General features: G+C 45.6%; 1 protein-coding gene and 2 pseudogenes across 1 annotated transcript in view; 2 read left to right on the forward strand and 1 right to left on the reverse strand.

Moving 5' to 3' along the window:
• The window catches only part of PLCG2 (phospholipase C gamma 2), a 186,399-nt gene that overhangs the window by 164,631 nt on the left and 5,001 nt on the right, over positions 1-16,767 (reverse strand). The window lies entirely within an intron of this gene.
• On the forward strand, positions 7,508-7,626 carry LOC111737684 (annotated as a pseudogene).
• LOC111737636 lies at positions 11,808-11,925 on the forward strand (annotated as a pseudogene).

A 16,767-nucleotide genomic window follows, 5' to 3' on the forward strand; every position in this document is an offset into this window, starting at 1 on the left:
CAGGAGGCCAGAAATCCAACATCAAGGTGTTGGCAGGGTTGGTTCCTTCTGGAGGCTCTGAAGGAGAGTCTGTTCCATGCCTCTCTTCTAGCTTCCGGCAGCTGCCAGCAACCCTTAGTGTCCCTTGCTGTGCAGATGCACCACTCCAATTTGTGCCACTGTTGTCACATGGTATTCTCTCTGTGTGTCTCTGTGACTTCACGTCATCTTCTCTCTGTGTCTGTGTCCTCTCTTCTTTTTATAAGGACACCAGTCATTGGATATGGGGCCCATCCTAACCCAATATGACCTCATTTTAACTAATTACATTCGGAAAGACCCTATTTGCAAATATGGTGACATTTTAGGGTTCTGGGTAAACATGAATTTGGGGTTGGCATTATTCAACCTGGTGCATGAGGTAGCAAGCAAGAAGGAGAAAAATTGCCCTTCCACAGGCCTCTGAGAGAACTGGAATAGCCAAAGATCAGCTTGTAGTTGAAAAGTTTGATGCAAGGGGTGAGTGTGAAACCCCCACAGGACATGCTTGGGAAATAATTGATGGTGGCTAAACTGCCTTCTTATCTATTCAAAAGACAACTGTGGGCGACTGTATTTTCCAAGACATCCGACCATCCCATCTGCTCTTCCACAATGTGACACTGACATTCTTCCATTGAGAGGTGGTGTCCAGGTTTCCCTTCCTTGAACCTGGCTGATCCTTGTAACTTTTTACAATTGACTCAACAGAATGCGACAGAAGGGACGATGGATGACAGCTTCTGCCTGGCTCACGACACATACCTTGTGTCCTGACTTAAGAAGACCAGGTAACCTGAACTCACTATGCTAGAGAGACTGCTTAGCAAGACTGCACAAAGAGAGATGTCAAGGGAGCCCCATATGCCCCAGCCCCAACTCGGGTCAGGTCTTCCCAGCTCAGGCACCACCTATGAAAGTGAAGAAGTCTTTGAGATGATCCCAACCGAAGTCAGCACTCGCTTGCAACTGCACGGGAGACCCTCAGCCAGAACCGCCCCACCCTGACCAAATTCCTGACCTACAGAAACCATGAGAGATAATCAATGTGTGTTGTGGTTTAAGCCAGGAAGTTTGGAAGTGCTTTGTTACACAGCAATAGCTAACTGATACAAAGAGTCCACTTTGCTCAGTGGGGCTTGCAAGTTTGGGGCAGAGCAGAATTGTCCAGGGAGCAAAAGAGAGGCAGGGCTCTGCCACCTGAAACTCTCCCTTCCTCGCCCTCTCCTAGGGCCTCTTCTTCTGCTTCTCCTCTAAATAAAGTCTGAACAAGAAATTCAACATGTCCATTTAAAAAGGACACTGTATACTCGGCCTGCTCAGAGGGCCCCATATTCTAGTGTGGCACTCCTTTGCACAGCCTATTCCCACTGTCAGGAACTCACTCTCCCCCTCTACCTGACGAATTCCATCTCACCCATAAGACTCATGATGTTAGGGAAAATGACAGGACAAGTTTTATACACATGCTCTTTAAACTAACAGTTGAGAGTTGCTTTAAAACAAAAATAGTGACATATATACATTTGCCATGACTCTGAAATGCATTAAAATTAAGATCCATTGGGAAAGATGTTTAGAGATGTGATAAAACGCACACAGGAAAATGTTCCTGGTGGAATTACTGATGGTAGTTATACGGAGGCTTGCTGTACAATTCATTCACTTTTTCTGTCTGTTCTAAATCATTCATAATGAAATGTAGGGGAAATAATAGGAGCAATAACACAGCAAATACAATGGGCCAAGTACAGTTCTGAACCTTAACATCTAGGAACTCTTTCAGTCCTCAGCCCGACCCTGTGATGGAGGTTCTATTATCATCCCGTTTCATTGATGAGGAAGCTGGGCATAAAGAAGTTCAAATCCAGCCTAAGGTCACAAGGCTGATAAGGGACAGAGGCGCGACTTGAACCTAGGCAGCAGCCCCACACCGTGCACACTTAACCATTACAAGATGTCACCTCTCACTCATGTACTGCTTTTCTATTCAGAAGAATTATAATTTTATAATTTAAACATACTAAAAGTTTTACATAGTGGGTTTCTGCCATTCATTTTGGCTGCCCAGTGAAATCTACCCTCCTATATCTGGGGCATGCCCCCTAGAAGACCCACCTGGTCAGTGAGTGCACCAGCACCAGGCTTGTGTTCCAAAGCTGGCGACTGGAGAAGCAGGTGTCAGAGAGCATATAACTGGAGAAGACAGTGGCAAAGACATCCAGCAACAGCAGGATCAAAGGCTGAAACCTCTGAGCCCAGCAGAATCAGGTGCGTCGTCTGTGCCCAGCCCGAGTAAGGGCACAGCTCCACTGGGGCTATCTGATGCCTGGTTGTGCTTTGCTTCCAGTAGTGTAGATTCTAGATTTGCTTTCCTGGAAAGTCCACAAGCCACCTAACACCCTCCAACAAATGCTCTTGCTAACACTAGAATGAGTTTCTGCTCTGCCTCTGACAACTGATCAAGATACGTTGTATCTTCTCAGTGATTCCTGACTATATAAAGCAACCAAGCAGCATAAAGCTAAAATGTTGGCAAGGATCTGTTGACAGGTGCTGAGTAGAATCAGTAAGATCCTACAAGTTAAGGGGAAATTCATGTGTACATGTCTATGTGTATAAACTGTCTCAGAGAAATCACTGAGATTGATGATGGTGCCTATCCCTAGGGAGGAGTTTGGATGGCTGGAGCTAAGGGCAGTTTAAAAGAAACTTATTTTTAAACATTTAGAATTCTGTATGTGTGTAAATATTACTTGTCAAGAAATAAATACAAAATTGAATTGATTAAAATCAAGAGAAAAGCAGGATGAAACACTAATTATGGTGGTCTCTGAGTAGCTATTTTTCAACCTCTCTATACACTTCTGCATTTCTCAAATATCTTAGCATGCAGATGTATACGCTAATAATCAGGTGGCAAAAGGTACAGTGAAAAAGAACCAGAGCCCACAGAATGGGAGAAGACATTTGAAAATCGCGTATGTGATAAGAGATTTGTATCTATCATATATCAAGAAGTCTTCCAATTCAATAAGATGAATAACCCAATTTAAAAATGGGCAAAAATCCAAACAGATATTTTTCCGAAGAAGTATACGAATAGACAACAAGCAGGTGAAAAGATGCTCAACATCATTAGCCGCCTGGGAAATGCAAATTGAAGTCACATGAGATACAACTTTATACCCACTAGGATGGCAAAAATAAAAAAAGGCATACAACGACAAGTGTTAACAAGGATGAGGGGGAAACTGGAACCTCATACACAGCTGGTGGGAATGTAAAATGGGGCAGATGCTTTGGAAAACAGTCTGGCAGTTCCTCAAAGCGTTAAACGCAGAGTTACTGTATGACTCAGCTATTCCGCTCCCAGGTGTGCAGCCAAGAGAATTGAAAACATATGTCTACACAAAAACTTGTAAATGAATGTTAATATGAACATTATTCATAACAGCCAAAAGGAGGAAATAACCCAGATGTTCATCAACTGATGGGTGGATAAACAAAATGTGGTATATCCATACCATGGAATATATCCGGCAGTAAAAAGAAATGAAGTAGTGGCTTTTTTCTATGAGACTTCCTCTTTTCTGCTTGGGGGGTGGTGTGTGCATGTGTGTTTTGTTTCTAGAACCTGGCACAAAACTGGAGCCTAGCCGAGTGTTTGCTGAATAAACAAATAGGGATGGCTAGCTGGCTGGCTGGCTGGCTGGGTGGTCGGACACATGAGTGGGTGAGTGGGTAGGTGGATGGGTGAGTGTGTGGGTGGGTGGATGGCTATATGAAGGGTGGGTGGGTAAATGGATAGGTGGCAGGAAGAATGGATAAATGGGTAGGTAGATGGATGGATGGATAATGAATGGAATTTTCAGTCTGGGTCCCTCCTAGAACGTTCTTTTTGCTTTGACTCCCCCAAAAGTAAAGGCAATGCAACTGCTCCAACATGACTCTTTTTTAAAACGCTCCATTTCGGCAGGGTTCAGGCTCAGGCAAACAGCCCATGCACGGAAGATGCAAGGTCACTATACTTCCTGCCACATTCCCTCTCTCTTGTCCAAAGTAGCAGCAAGTTGAAACAACTGGGCTCTCTTACGTGATTTCAGAAAACATCTGCAGATGCCTGGTGTGTCTATTCCAGGCCTGGGCTCCAGGTCCCAAAGTTCCCAAGACAGATCAGACTTGGAACGAATGGCTGAAGAGGCAAGATAAGGTGGTGGGATCATCGAAAGAGCAAAGCTCTACAGTAGACACCTCTCGTTCAAAATGTAGCTCCCTTCTTTGGACAACTCAAACTCTCTACGCTCCCAGTTTCTCATCTATAAAATAGAGCCAGTGACACCCTCCCCATGAAGTCTGTGACTCTTCAACTCCGGTATTATTGAAAGGTTCACATGAGACCTGGGACTTCCTCTGCTTCTTTCCTCTACCCAGCTCTCTACTTGTCCTCCTCTGGCTTGTGACAGTATGGCATGTTTACCTGCACCAGCTCTGGTTTCAGATGACCTGGCTTCAGATGACCAGAGTCCGGGCTTGGCTCCTCCATGTGGCCTTGGGCAAAATACCTAACCTCTCTGTGCCTCAGTTTGCTCATCTGTAAAATGGAGATAATAGTAGCTGCCTCATAAGTTTGCTATGAGGATTAATTATCTAATAAAATCACTTAGGTAAGTGACCGGCACATAGCAAGCACTTCGTGAATGCTGCAAGCAGCACAAATAATTGCAAGAAGCAGTATGTCACTACTGTCCCAACGCTCTGCGTGAAAGGCAGGAGAGGCGGTGGCAAGTCATGCAGCTGGCTCTCCAAGGGAAATGCTGCCCATCCACTGGGCTTCCCTAAGCGCCCCTGGGTTCAGCCACCCTACACTTCATCCTGGCAGAATAATGACAGCTCCACCATCTTTGGAGGGACCTTCTGGAGCGTCCTTTTCCTGATGGCCTGGACCTCTGGAGAAGGGCACAGTTTTAGTTTCCAGGAGGGTGTCCTCTGAGCTTCTGCAGAAATGGCTTCAGGAGCTGAGGCGGGTGTTTCAGTTAAGGCAAGGTGGAGGCTTGTCTCCCATGGACAGCCACCTCTCTGCTCGGCCAGGCGGCACTTTCCTACTTGCCCAGACTGACCACTTGTTTGATCTCGTCTGACTCTCACCCCAACAGCAGGGGGAGGGGGGATTTCCAGCCCGAGTTTACAGATCAGGAAACAGGGGCTCAGAGAAGACAGGCAATTTGCCTAAGGACACACAGCTGGTTCTTCTTCCTACATGTCCCTCACTGTGTGCTGTTGCCAGGGGGATGACCTTTTGGGGGGTGAGTGTTACCCGTTCTGGTCCGGACTGGGAAAGTCAGCTCAACTCCTGGGGCAGAATTCCAACCCTGCAGTACCTGGGCTATTGTAGGTGTTCGATAACTTCTAACTTTTTTTTTTTTTTTTAACAATGTCCTTTCTTCATACATATTATTTTTAAAATAAGAAATAATAACTAATTTTTTCATAACTGCAATATGCCAGGCATTTCTGACATGTTATTCTACTTAATCCTCACAGCATAGTCTATAGAATACCTCATAGCAGGTATTAGTGCCCCCTCTGGGATCTCTGCGAATAGTTCAGACAGGCCTGGTTTTGACAATGCCAGGGAAAAGTGTCGGGAGGAACGGGAATCCCAGTGAATGAGCTCTGCCAGAAGGCCAGGCAAAAAGTCGTTCATTAGATTAGGTCTTGAGTGCTGACTTCTTACCAGGTCCCTGATTCTGATAAACTAAAGTGCACTGCTTTGTGAATTTCAAAATCACCTACCGCCTGATATGAGGTGACAGGAACAGAGAAAACACAAATGGGAAAGGAAAGAGGATGGAGAAGGAATTGGGGAGAAATTAGATGGGTTATCTCAGAGGCTTTTGCAGCCCCTCCAGTCACGGACGGAGGTGGCGAATCTAGAAGTGGGTCCCCAAGGACCAACGTCCTCAGGCTGCCAGCTCTGGCCTCCATCTCACTCCTGGAATCACCCCAGGTCAGCAGAAGCGGCTCCCCAACGGCAGGGCTGTGATGGGGCCCAGACCAGGTAGGCTTGACAGGCAGCATCCTCATACCAGTTTAGCCTCCACAGAGGTGGGACTGTCCTGGCCCAGCTATGGAGCCCAGGCTGCTTGCTGGTCCAGGGACAGGGGTAATCTCATCTCCACAGCCACCCCTCACTTAACTGGGCCCTCCAGCTAACTCTTCTCGAGAAGAAAGCAGCAAACCACTGTCTCCTTTCATCCTGGTCCAGAGAGCCTCTTCCCCTTCCCTGTAATCATGGCTGTGGCCTGTCTTCAGTCATCGTCCTCGCTCCCCTCACCCCCTCCCAAACTCAGGGCCCAGACTGCACCCAGTCATCAAGAACAGCATGTTCAAGGTCAAAGCAAAGAAAAGGGCTCCTCTTTGCTTGTGCCCACACCAGCCTGTTGGGCAGTGTCCTCAAGTTTCCCCTCTGGTCTGGGCTCCAGCTCTCCTAGAGATGATATAAGGCATTACTTCCTGGCTTTTGTCTTTAAAAGCTTAAGTCATGGACAAGGAGAAAGGAATTCCCTCCAGATGGAGATGCCCAGAAAACCAGAAAAGGGGAAAAAGATATTTGTGCCTTGAGGAGGGACCAGAGCCAAAGGGATGCTCCGCAGAGGGGCGGGGCTGGTGTGGTATCACGGGCACCTTCTGAGTAAATACTCTCGATACCACCACAGCCCCACGAGACGGGTACTGCTCTCATCCCATGTTGCCGTTGGGGAAACTGAAGCGCACAGAGGGTACGTGACTTGCCCAAGGTCACACCTCTGGGAAGCGGCAGAGCCAGGATTTGAACCCACGATGTTTAGCTCCTGATTCCACACCTCTCTGTCTACAGTATGGCTACAGGGGCTTCCCCAGTGCCTGGGTCCCACTTAAAATCCCAGCACTTTGGGTAGTTCCTCAAAATAACACACACAAAAAACCAAAAAACAAATGATCCAGCAATCCCGCTTCTGGGTATACACCCAAAATAACTGAATACAGGGACTCGAACAGATATTTGCACACGGCAGCATGCATAGCAGCATTATTCACAAAAGCCAAGATATGGAAGCAAAGCAAATGCCCACTGATGGATGAATGGGTAAGCAAAACGTGGTCTATACATACGAAGGGATATTATCCAACCATAAAAAGGAGGGAAATTCTGACACATGCTAAGGCATGGATGAACCTTGAGGACATTATCTAATAAAATAAACCAGTCATTAAAAGACAAATACTGTATGATTCCACTTATATGAAGCATGTAATCAAATTCGGAGAATTTGTGGGATGGTGGTTGCCAGGAGCTGTGGGGAGGAGTTATGGGGGCGCTTAGTTTAATAAGGACGGAGTTTCAGCTTGGGAAGATGGAAAAGTTCTGGAGATGATGGCGATGATTGCAGAACGATGGGAATGTACTTAATGCTACACAACTGTACACTTTAAAAAGTTAAAATGAATCTACGGCCATGCCGCCCTGAACAAGCCTGATGTCGTCTGACCTCGGAAGCTAAGCAGGGTCGAGCCTGGTTGGTACTTGGATGGGAGACCACCTAGGAAGACCAGATGCTGTAGGCATTTTAAAAAAATAAAAATAAATAAATAATAAATAAATAAGTTAAGACAGTTCTGGGGCTTTGGCACAGCACGGAGCTGGGCGCACCCCAGTGATGATCGATGATGATGTTTCACCGAACTGGCTAGATGAGGCTGAAAGGCTGTAAAGAAGCATGGTGCCCCTTGTCAGCCTGAGCCTGGGGGCTGCTAGGACAGACCAAGTGGAGATGAGACAGAAGCGGGAAACGGACCCGGAGTGGCTGTGAGTGGCTTTCCTCAGCAGAGGCTGGCTGTGGGTGGGGGGAACCTGAGTGGCTCAGGCCAGCTGTAGGCTCTGCCTAATAGCTACCATTATTAAGCACTTGCTGTGTACCAGGCTCTGTGCTTAGCACGACACATGTAGCATCTGATTCATTTCTTACTACAACCCTTTGGAGGTGTTATTACTTAGGTTCATTGCATAGATGAGGAAACTGAGGCTCCAAGAAGAAAAGCAATTTGCCCAAAGCCCCCAGCTAACAGCGGCAGAGACAGGCGTGGAACCTGCATCTCTCAACACCCATCCTCTTCCCAGGCCACATAGGGCTTTCACTGTTGAGGTGCCCAGTGCTGGGCTGGGTCTTCTACCCAGGGCTGGGGTCCTTGCCTCCCTGGGCATCTGGAGCAGTCTGGCTGTCTGGCAGTGGTCCTAGCCTTGGCCCACATCCTCCAAGGAACTTGCTAGAAGCAGATTCAGCCCATGCAGAGCCTGAATGGAGGGTGGCCAGATCCGGGGTCAGTCAGCATTTTCTGTCTGGCTGAGGGAGAGTTCGGGGAAACTGCTCACTCCCATCCCCACACATACACATTGCTTTCCAGGGCTCTGGGGAGGACCGGGGGGAGGAGGGGATGGAAGTGGAGAAGTGTCCTCAGCCCAGCTGGGTGAGTCCTCCAAGAGAGGTTCAGAGGCCTCCTCGGCCACTGGATGCTGCCATTAGTGCAGCCACAGCTGCCTCCGCCCCGGGGAAAAGAGGAAGTGGTCAAAAGCAGCAAGAGAGAACCTTGAAAGAGGACGTGTCCCAACCCACACTCCCCTCTCCCCTCGGGGAAAGGAGACAACCGGTGCTTCTTGGAACCTCCCACCAGGGGAAGACGGAAACCCCACAGTGACATCCTGAAAATACTCTAGAATTCTGAGGGCCTCCAGGCCCTTTAGCCTTGGGGAACCTTGAGGTCCAGGGGCCAGCCCTCAGCTGGCTCACAGTTGACGAGTAATGGAAGAGGGGGGTATCGTGGTCAGAATGCACCTCTGGAGCTATGGGTTCAAATCCTGACTCTGCTGCTTATTAGCTCTCTGGCCAGGGACAGGCCGCTTACCTTCTCTGGGCCCCAGTTTCCTCATCCGTAACATGGAGATAACAAGAGTCCTTACCTCTAAAGGTGTGGTGAGAATTCAAGGAGGTGTGAGATGTAAAGGACTTGATGCATGCCTTGCCTGGCAGCAGAGTTTACAAAATAATTCCTATTGTTATTTGAGGGGAATCTCTGAAGCCCCAGGGCCCACAGGTTGCCTCCCTTCTCCAGGAGGCTGGACCTAGGGCTGGAAGTCTTCACTGGGAAGGACCCAGCAGCAGGTGGAAGCTGGGCCCAGGATATGTCCAGCCACGCTGCTACCACGAATGGAGAATCAGAAAAATCTTAAAAACAAAAACGGATGATCCCCATCTCTCCAGAGGTGCGCCCTGATCCTCTTCCATTAGCATAGGCTAATCTTCAAACAGCTCCAGAGAAGGAGGCACAACCAACACACCAAACAGCAGAGCACAAGGGATCTGGGACACTAGCTTAGAAGCTACACCAAAACTCTGCTGCCTTGCCCTGGATGCAGAATCAGCCATGTTTGCTGCCATCACCATCTTGAGTCTAGTGCCGCAGAGATAGTCATTACCACTCTAGCCTTATAGTGCGATAGCTGTTTACAGATCTTTTGTTCTGTCATTAAGGAGTAGTCAACAAGGCTGGCACCTGAGTGAGGTGAGTTAAGGGCATAGGGTGGGACCCTGACAGCGACTGTCTAAACTTTGTGCATCTTTAAAATTTGCACCTCCTGAATCTTCACTCTCAGGGTGTAACTTAGGGACATTACTCGCTTAGCCCTAGCCCCATCACTCCTCCCTCTTTCAAACATCCACCTCCACTTTCAAATTATTCACCAAGAACTAAATAATATACTTTATAAGAACATCCTAGATTTAAAAGGAGGGAAGAGATGGGAGTAACGCTTTGGGGAGGAAACTTCCTCCCTTATTTTTCAGAATCCTTCATCGCACAGGATAATTCTTTACATTAAGACTGAGTGTCCTCTGCTTTAAGTTCAGAAATCTTTTTTTCAAAAATACCCTCATAAAGGAAGTTCTGGAAATCTAAATAGAAACTCTTATTATGAGACGTGGGGCCAGGATTTTACACCATTTGTGTGTGACAAAAGACCAAGGGACAGTAATATTTCAGCACTTCGCACACAAGAGGAAACACAATTGGCCAAATTAAAAAAAAAAAAAAAAAGATGGTCAACCTCATTAATCTTCAAAGAAATGAAAATAAAACACCATTTTTACACTCTAGTCAAATAATTTGGTGTCTAACCTCATAAATTGTTTCCTAAGTTTGTTCAAACATGTACATGTCTAGGTGTATGTATGTTTACAGCGAATTTTTTTAATGGGATAATTTTTTTACTTAAAATATGCTGTGAACCTCTTCCTAGGTCAGCATATCTAATAATTTTTTTTTGTTTTTAATCAGCCATAGCACTTTGCATTACCTTATGTGGTTGGAGCCCCATTGAGTTAATCATTGCCCTATTGATCTGTGTCTTTGTTTCTCTTATAAGCAATGCGCCTTTGTACATGTTTATTTGAATGTTTGAGTAAATATATTCCCAGAAAAAAAAACATCTGCCATTGTAAATGCTAGATCACACACCAAAACATGTATGATTTAAATTTTAACAGAAATGTCAAATTCCCTTCCCAATACATGAGTGTTTTTGAATTGGCAACAACATTCATCATTACTTCAATTTTTTTTTTAATTAAAAAGACCACTTTAAGATTTTCAGAGATGGTGAAAAGCAGCCTAGATAGGCTCAGGGAAGAGGTTCTTTGGCTGAGTACGCTGCTGGCCCCCCAAATAAACCGCAAACCAGTTGTGCATGAATATGTAAATCAAACCCATGCCCGAGGCGCCCGGCACTAACTTCTGTTTCCTGCGTGGAGAGCCCCTGTAACAGCAGCAGTGGGAAGACAGCTGGGCTAAGCTTCCGGGCTAAGCTTCTGTGAGCACCCAGAGCCTGGAAGTCCACTCTACCCACTGGCTCTCTCTGGCCACTTCTAGCCCTCAGTGCTAAGAGGGGTCACCTGCAAGAGGGAAGGTGCCAGGCTGGATCCCAGGGACACCGTTTCAATCCCAGCTCTAACAGTGTCTCACTGTTCAGCTTTAGACGAGTTGCTAAGACTCTCTGAGCCTGTTTTCCTAATCTGTAAAATGGGCCCAATCAAATCTGCCTGGCTCACGGGGTTGTAAGAAGGATCAGATGTGGGAAAGGATGTGAAAGTAACTGGTTTTCCTGCCTTCTGTTTGGGGTTTGTTGTCAGGTCTGCAGCTGGGGACTAGGGGATCCTGGTCTGGGGTTTTCTGACCACAAGTGCTTTCCCAGAAACAGTCTTCTTTAAAATCATTATTTTTCTTATCTGAATAGGTTATCCATGTACACGACACAAAATTCAAAAGGTCCAAAAGGGTAAGTGTGAGATTAGAAGTCCCGTTCCCAGAACACACAAACTGCCACCCAGTTCCCCTCCCCGGAGGCAGCCTTTGTCACCTCCTGCTTGTGTTTTCTTCCCAGGTCAGCTTTTGTGCATTTCCACAAAAATGCAGCATTCTACACATACTGCTGTGCACCTTTCCTTTAAAAAAATATTTACCGTTTTTTCTTAAAGCTTTTCTCCTATCAGTGTATATGGAGCATCCTCATTTTTACTTTAAATCAACAACCATATTTTAAACAGATTCGCCAATTATTAATATATGCCACATTTGCTTTGTTTCTCTCTCTTTCTAAACTATCCAAGAGTTAGTATTTCATACCTAAATACTTCAACAGATATCTCCTAAGAAGGACATTCTCCTGCATAACACAGTGATCACATTAAGGAAACTCAGTCTACGGCCTGCCACTCTGAACAAGCCCAATCTCATCTGAGCTCAGAAGCTAAGCAGTGTCGGGCCTGGTTAGTACTTGGACGGGAAACCACCTAGGAAGACCAAGTGCTGTAGGCTTAAAAAATAAGGGATTGTAAACTGACAAGGTCCTTGCAATCTGTGAGGTCAACCAAGAGTTACCTTTCCTAAAATAAACAAAAAAACATTCAGGAAACTCAATATTGATACAATGCTATTATATACCCCATAATCAAATTTCCCCAGGTGTCTAGTTAAAAAGTCCTTTTTTTAAAAATCCAGCCTCCAATTAAGTATCACCCCTTGCATTCAACAGTCACACCTCTGTAAGTCCCCTTCAATCTAGAACAGTTCCCAGTTATTTTGTCTTTTATGAGATTGACATTTTTGAGTGTCTACTCCAGTTCTGCAAAGTAATTCTCAGTTTGGATTTTTCTGATATGCTCCACAAAATAGATTGAGGTTAAACTTTTTGCAGGCAGGAATGTTACATAGATAATGTTACACCTCATTATTTTTAATGGCAATGTAGTATCCCAGTATATGGACATGCCACAATTTATGTATCTTGTCCTCTGATCCATAGATATCTAGATGATTTCCAGTCATTGGTTTTACAAACACTGCTACAGTCAACATTCTTAAACATCTGTCATTTTGAAAGTGACGAATACATCTACAGGATGAGTTCCTAGAAGTGGAATCATTACACCTACACAAATTGTCCTTTGTAGATGATATACATACTTACTAATACTCTCACCAATACTGTGTAAGGACTCTTACCCCCCAGAAGCTTGGTTTTTTTTCATTTCACCTCACCATGTCCTGGCTAGTAAGGTCACACATTTTTGCTAAGCCTCTCCATGACAAGATTCCTTACATCTTCCCTTACGAGTCTTGGCTGGAATTGGAATGAAATCCCACCTTCCAGAGACAAAGTCCAAAGTGCTCTCCAGGAGCAGAATTCTTGCTTTGTTACAAAACCCAACCGTTTGCTCCTCAAAAAGAAGGATTTGTTAAGCAACTGAAGTGTGTACAGCACTTGCTGGTTGCTTGATCAACGTTATCAAGACTGCCAAGTTGAATTATTAATATGTCCATTTTACAGATAAGGAAAAGGACTCAGGGAGATTAATCTGCCAGTTAAACAGAAGAATAGATTCTATCCTTCCTTAAGTGCTGGGGGAGGAGGGAAACAAAAGCAAATCCTACACATTAACTATAATCCAAAAATTGTTAATCTCCTGCCATCACCTTGGGCTCTGGTTAGATTATCTGGGTTTCCCCCTCCCGGGTATCGGACTACTTAAAAACTTCCTTCCTCAGAATGCACCACTCACAGAAGCTTCCGGCCTCTGTGGACTACATCTCCCAGAATGCAGCGCGTCCACATCCTCGGGCACGCTTCCACGTCCGGCTCAAGTGATTTCTGGGAGTTGCAGTCTCTGTGCTGCGAGTGGGGACAGAAGCGGTGAGGGCTGTCCAAGCAGCAATCCTCATGAGGCACAAGGGCATCTGGTTGGAACAGATGCTGCATTTATAAGCCAGGATATACTGGGCAGGCCTGGATGCACTTTCTACCTCCTTTCAGCCAGTAGGCTCTATCTGTGGCCACACTACCACAAGGAACAATCAATTGACTTTCTCTGATCAACTTTAGGTTTAGCAGAGCTAACCCTAGCTTAGCAACTTTAGGATCCTGTCATTCACTTTACTGTTCAGTTTTCTAGTGGCCATGAGGTTATATCCGTTAGTCTTTGACATCGTGTTTTCCCAGAAGTACACTCATGTTCCTCCTTGAAACACCTACTCCTTTCTAAGCAGTAAAGAAGAAAAAGGAAGGAAGCACCTTTTAATAGGCTATCTTGTTCCTACAGCTAGTCAAATAGTTACATTACAGGCAGGAAGTTCAAGAATAAAGTCTGGCCACTGAAGTCAGCTTTTGAATAGATAGCTGAAAGCCGAGGTCCTCAACCTATGGTTCTTTGCTAAAACGAACGTGCCAGTGCCACCCCAGATCTGCTGAATCTGTCTGGACAAAGCACCCCACCTGATTCTAACCTGCAGCCACAGTCAGAACCTCAAGGAAAATGTGAAATGCTTGTATTCTAGATTTACGTACTTTTTCTTGCAGAAGCCACCCAACGGGTCGCCTTGAGAGCAAATAAATGTGCATAACTTATCTTTGCAGCCCCAGGATCCAGCCTATGCTGCTCATAATATGGAGTGTACTTGGGGTTGATAACCTACTGATATTTGCCATACAGCCGGTTATCTATGGCCAGTGGCCATTCATTGGTCAGTGTCCATGTCATCCTAGTTGTTAAATATTTTGAATACGTTCATTCCTATGTTATAGTCATTGTTTTTGTATTTGTTGGATGGAATTCAGCAAAATTCAAGCTGGAAGAGACAGAGAATGATCAAAGGCAAAGATATTTGGTGGCAATACTAAGGAGTCTTGGAACTCAGAGAAAAGATTCAGAGGGCCACAGATCATCATGGAAGGTTCCTGGCACTGTTACTTATTTCACACTAGGTCACATGCCCATCCCATCCAATCAGGGGGAAGAAGACTGGGAATACCATGACTGGCTTAGATTGATCATGATTCAGTCTCTGGCTGGGCACCCTAGCATTGAGTCAGCAAGGAGGAAAGGGAACCCCTAACACCACATATAACTGAACACACCTTCTCTAATTCAGCCCTGCAGTGACCTGGATACAAAACCCAGCTCCTTTGCTGGGGTTCATTTACAAGGAGCATTTAATGATTCCTGTGTTCTTTAAAAAATGTTTATAGAATGATGGGCAAAAGATTCCACTGCATAACATTCCTTTTCAAGTCCATATTAGTATTGGGGTTAAGGGTAGACATTTTTGTTCTAGAAAAAGCAGCACTTCCATATCCCCTTCCTTCACATAGTGCCCAGTCTTGCTGGCTCCTCTTTCTTCCCCTCTGGATTCCTCTCAAAAATCGAAAGTTTTTTTCCTATTATTCAGAACAGTTCAGTTCTTTGCCAGCTCCTTTTCCATACTTGTTTCCTCATCACCCCCCGTCATTACTACTATTTATGAAGTCTGCTGCTGTGAAATCAGAATCTTTTTGTTGCAAGTGAGAAAAGACTCAACTCAAACTGCCTTAAACAAAAAGAGAAATGATCAGCTCAAGTAACTAAAAGTCTATGGCTACAGTCATAGCTGTATCCAGAAGCTCAGACAGTGTCCTCAGGGCTTTGTGTCCTTCTTGCTCCCTACTTCCTTCTAGGGAGGGCCTTGCCTTCAGACAGGCTCTTTCCCACAGTAGCTCCAAGTTTCCTTCCTCCCAGCTTCCCACCCACAATGGGAGAAGAGCTTCTGACCCACCAGTTCCAGTGAAAGCCGTGAGCCCAAGTTCTCATTGGCTCAGTGTGGATATGGTGCCTATTCCCAGTGTGAATGAAGATGGAATATAGGAATGGCTTAGATGGGGTTGGGTGATCCCCTCTAGAGCTGTGGGGAGTCAGGAAAGTGGGAGACGGTCAGCAAAGAAGGGCGATGGCTGTTGGGTTAAACATTGAGTGTCCACTAGGGCGCCATGTTAAACACTTCATGCAGATTAGTCCATTAATCCTTCTAATAACTCTACACGGAAAGGACTATTATCCCAGTTGAGTTGATGAGTAAACTGAGGCCAGTAAGTGGGGGCAGTGAGATTTGAATTCCAGAGCCAAGTGCATTCAGGTGCTCAGGTAGTCCTTCTGTCTAGAGGCCACTTCTCCAACCTAAGCAGGTAGGGGAATGGCAGTCTTTGCTAGCTGAGCATGCCTTTTTTGGGAGGGAGGGGTCTCATCTCCATCCTAAGCAGCTTATCAAAAAATATCTTACATCAAACATGGCCCTCTCCATTAGAGCATCGGTTCTTAGCCTGGGGATTGCGGTTAAAGGGGTCTATGAACTTGGATGGTATAATAGACAGAATGTTTGTGTTTCCTCCCCACTCCAAATTCACATGCTGAAGTCTTAACCCCCATGTGATGATATTTGGAGGTGGGGCCTTTGGGGAGTGATTAGGATTTAGATAAGGTCATGAGGATGAGCCCGTATGAGGAGGCTAGTGGCCATGTGAGGACATGGCAAGAAGGCAGCTGTCTGCTAGCCAGGAAGGCAGCAGGAAAAGAATCGGCTGGCACCTTGATCTTGGACTTCCAGCTTCTAGAACTGTGAGAAATAAATGTCTATTGTTTAAGCTACCTGGTCTATGGTGTTTTGTTATGACAGCCCGAGCTGACTAATGCAGATGGGGAGAAAAATTATACCCTTATCTGCACTATAAGTGAAATTTTGCATTTCTCTATATTATGACCATAGGCAACTAAACACAGGAGTATCAATGGGACCTGTGACTTCCTCATTCAAAGAAATCTCAGATATGCTCATATCCATTAGTCGTTGAAGGTATCTCAAAATATCACTGATGCTCATCGCTAGCCGGACAGTCTCATGTTGTCATACTGCTCGCTAGGTCTGATCATTAAACATGTCAATAACAAGCACAGATGTTATATCACAAATCTGAGTTTTTATATCTTGATAATTGTATTCAATATAACTGGTTTCCTCAAGACTCCTCTGAGTTTATGTTCTTAAAAATATTATTCCAAGAAGAATGGCACAGGCATGGGCCCAAAGTAAACCTAGGGAGCAAACTGTTCTCTTTCTTATTACGTGTCTCGAGGGAAGAATCACCGGAGGGACCGCAACATTCTGCTCAAAGCAGATAAGACGCAGGCATGTGAGAGTCGACAAATCTTAAGGGATGTTGAGTCAGGAGCTAAGCCTCGCGATGCTAGTCTGGGGTTCCCAGAAGCGGGCTGTTCCTCACCATCAGAGCGACCTCGCCTGAGCAAACTTCTCTGTGAGGTAATGAGCCCCCCAACACTGCAGTCACCTCCTCAC

The sequence above is a fragment of the Pteropus vampyrus genome, unplaced genomic scaffold (genome assembly GCF_000151845.1).
Source record: "Pteropus vampyrus isolate Shadow unplaced genomic scaffold, Pvam_2.0 Scaffold29, whole genome shotgun sequence".
Lineage (NCBI taxonomy): Eukaryota > Metazoa > Chordata > Mammalia > Chiroptera > Pteropodidae > Pteropus > Pteropus vampyrus.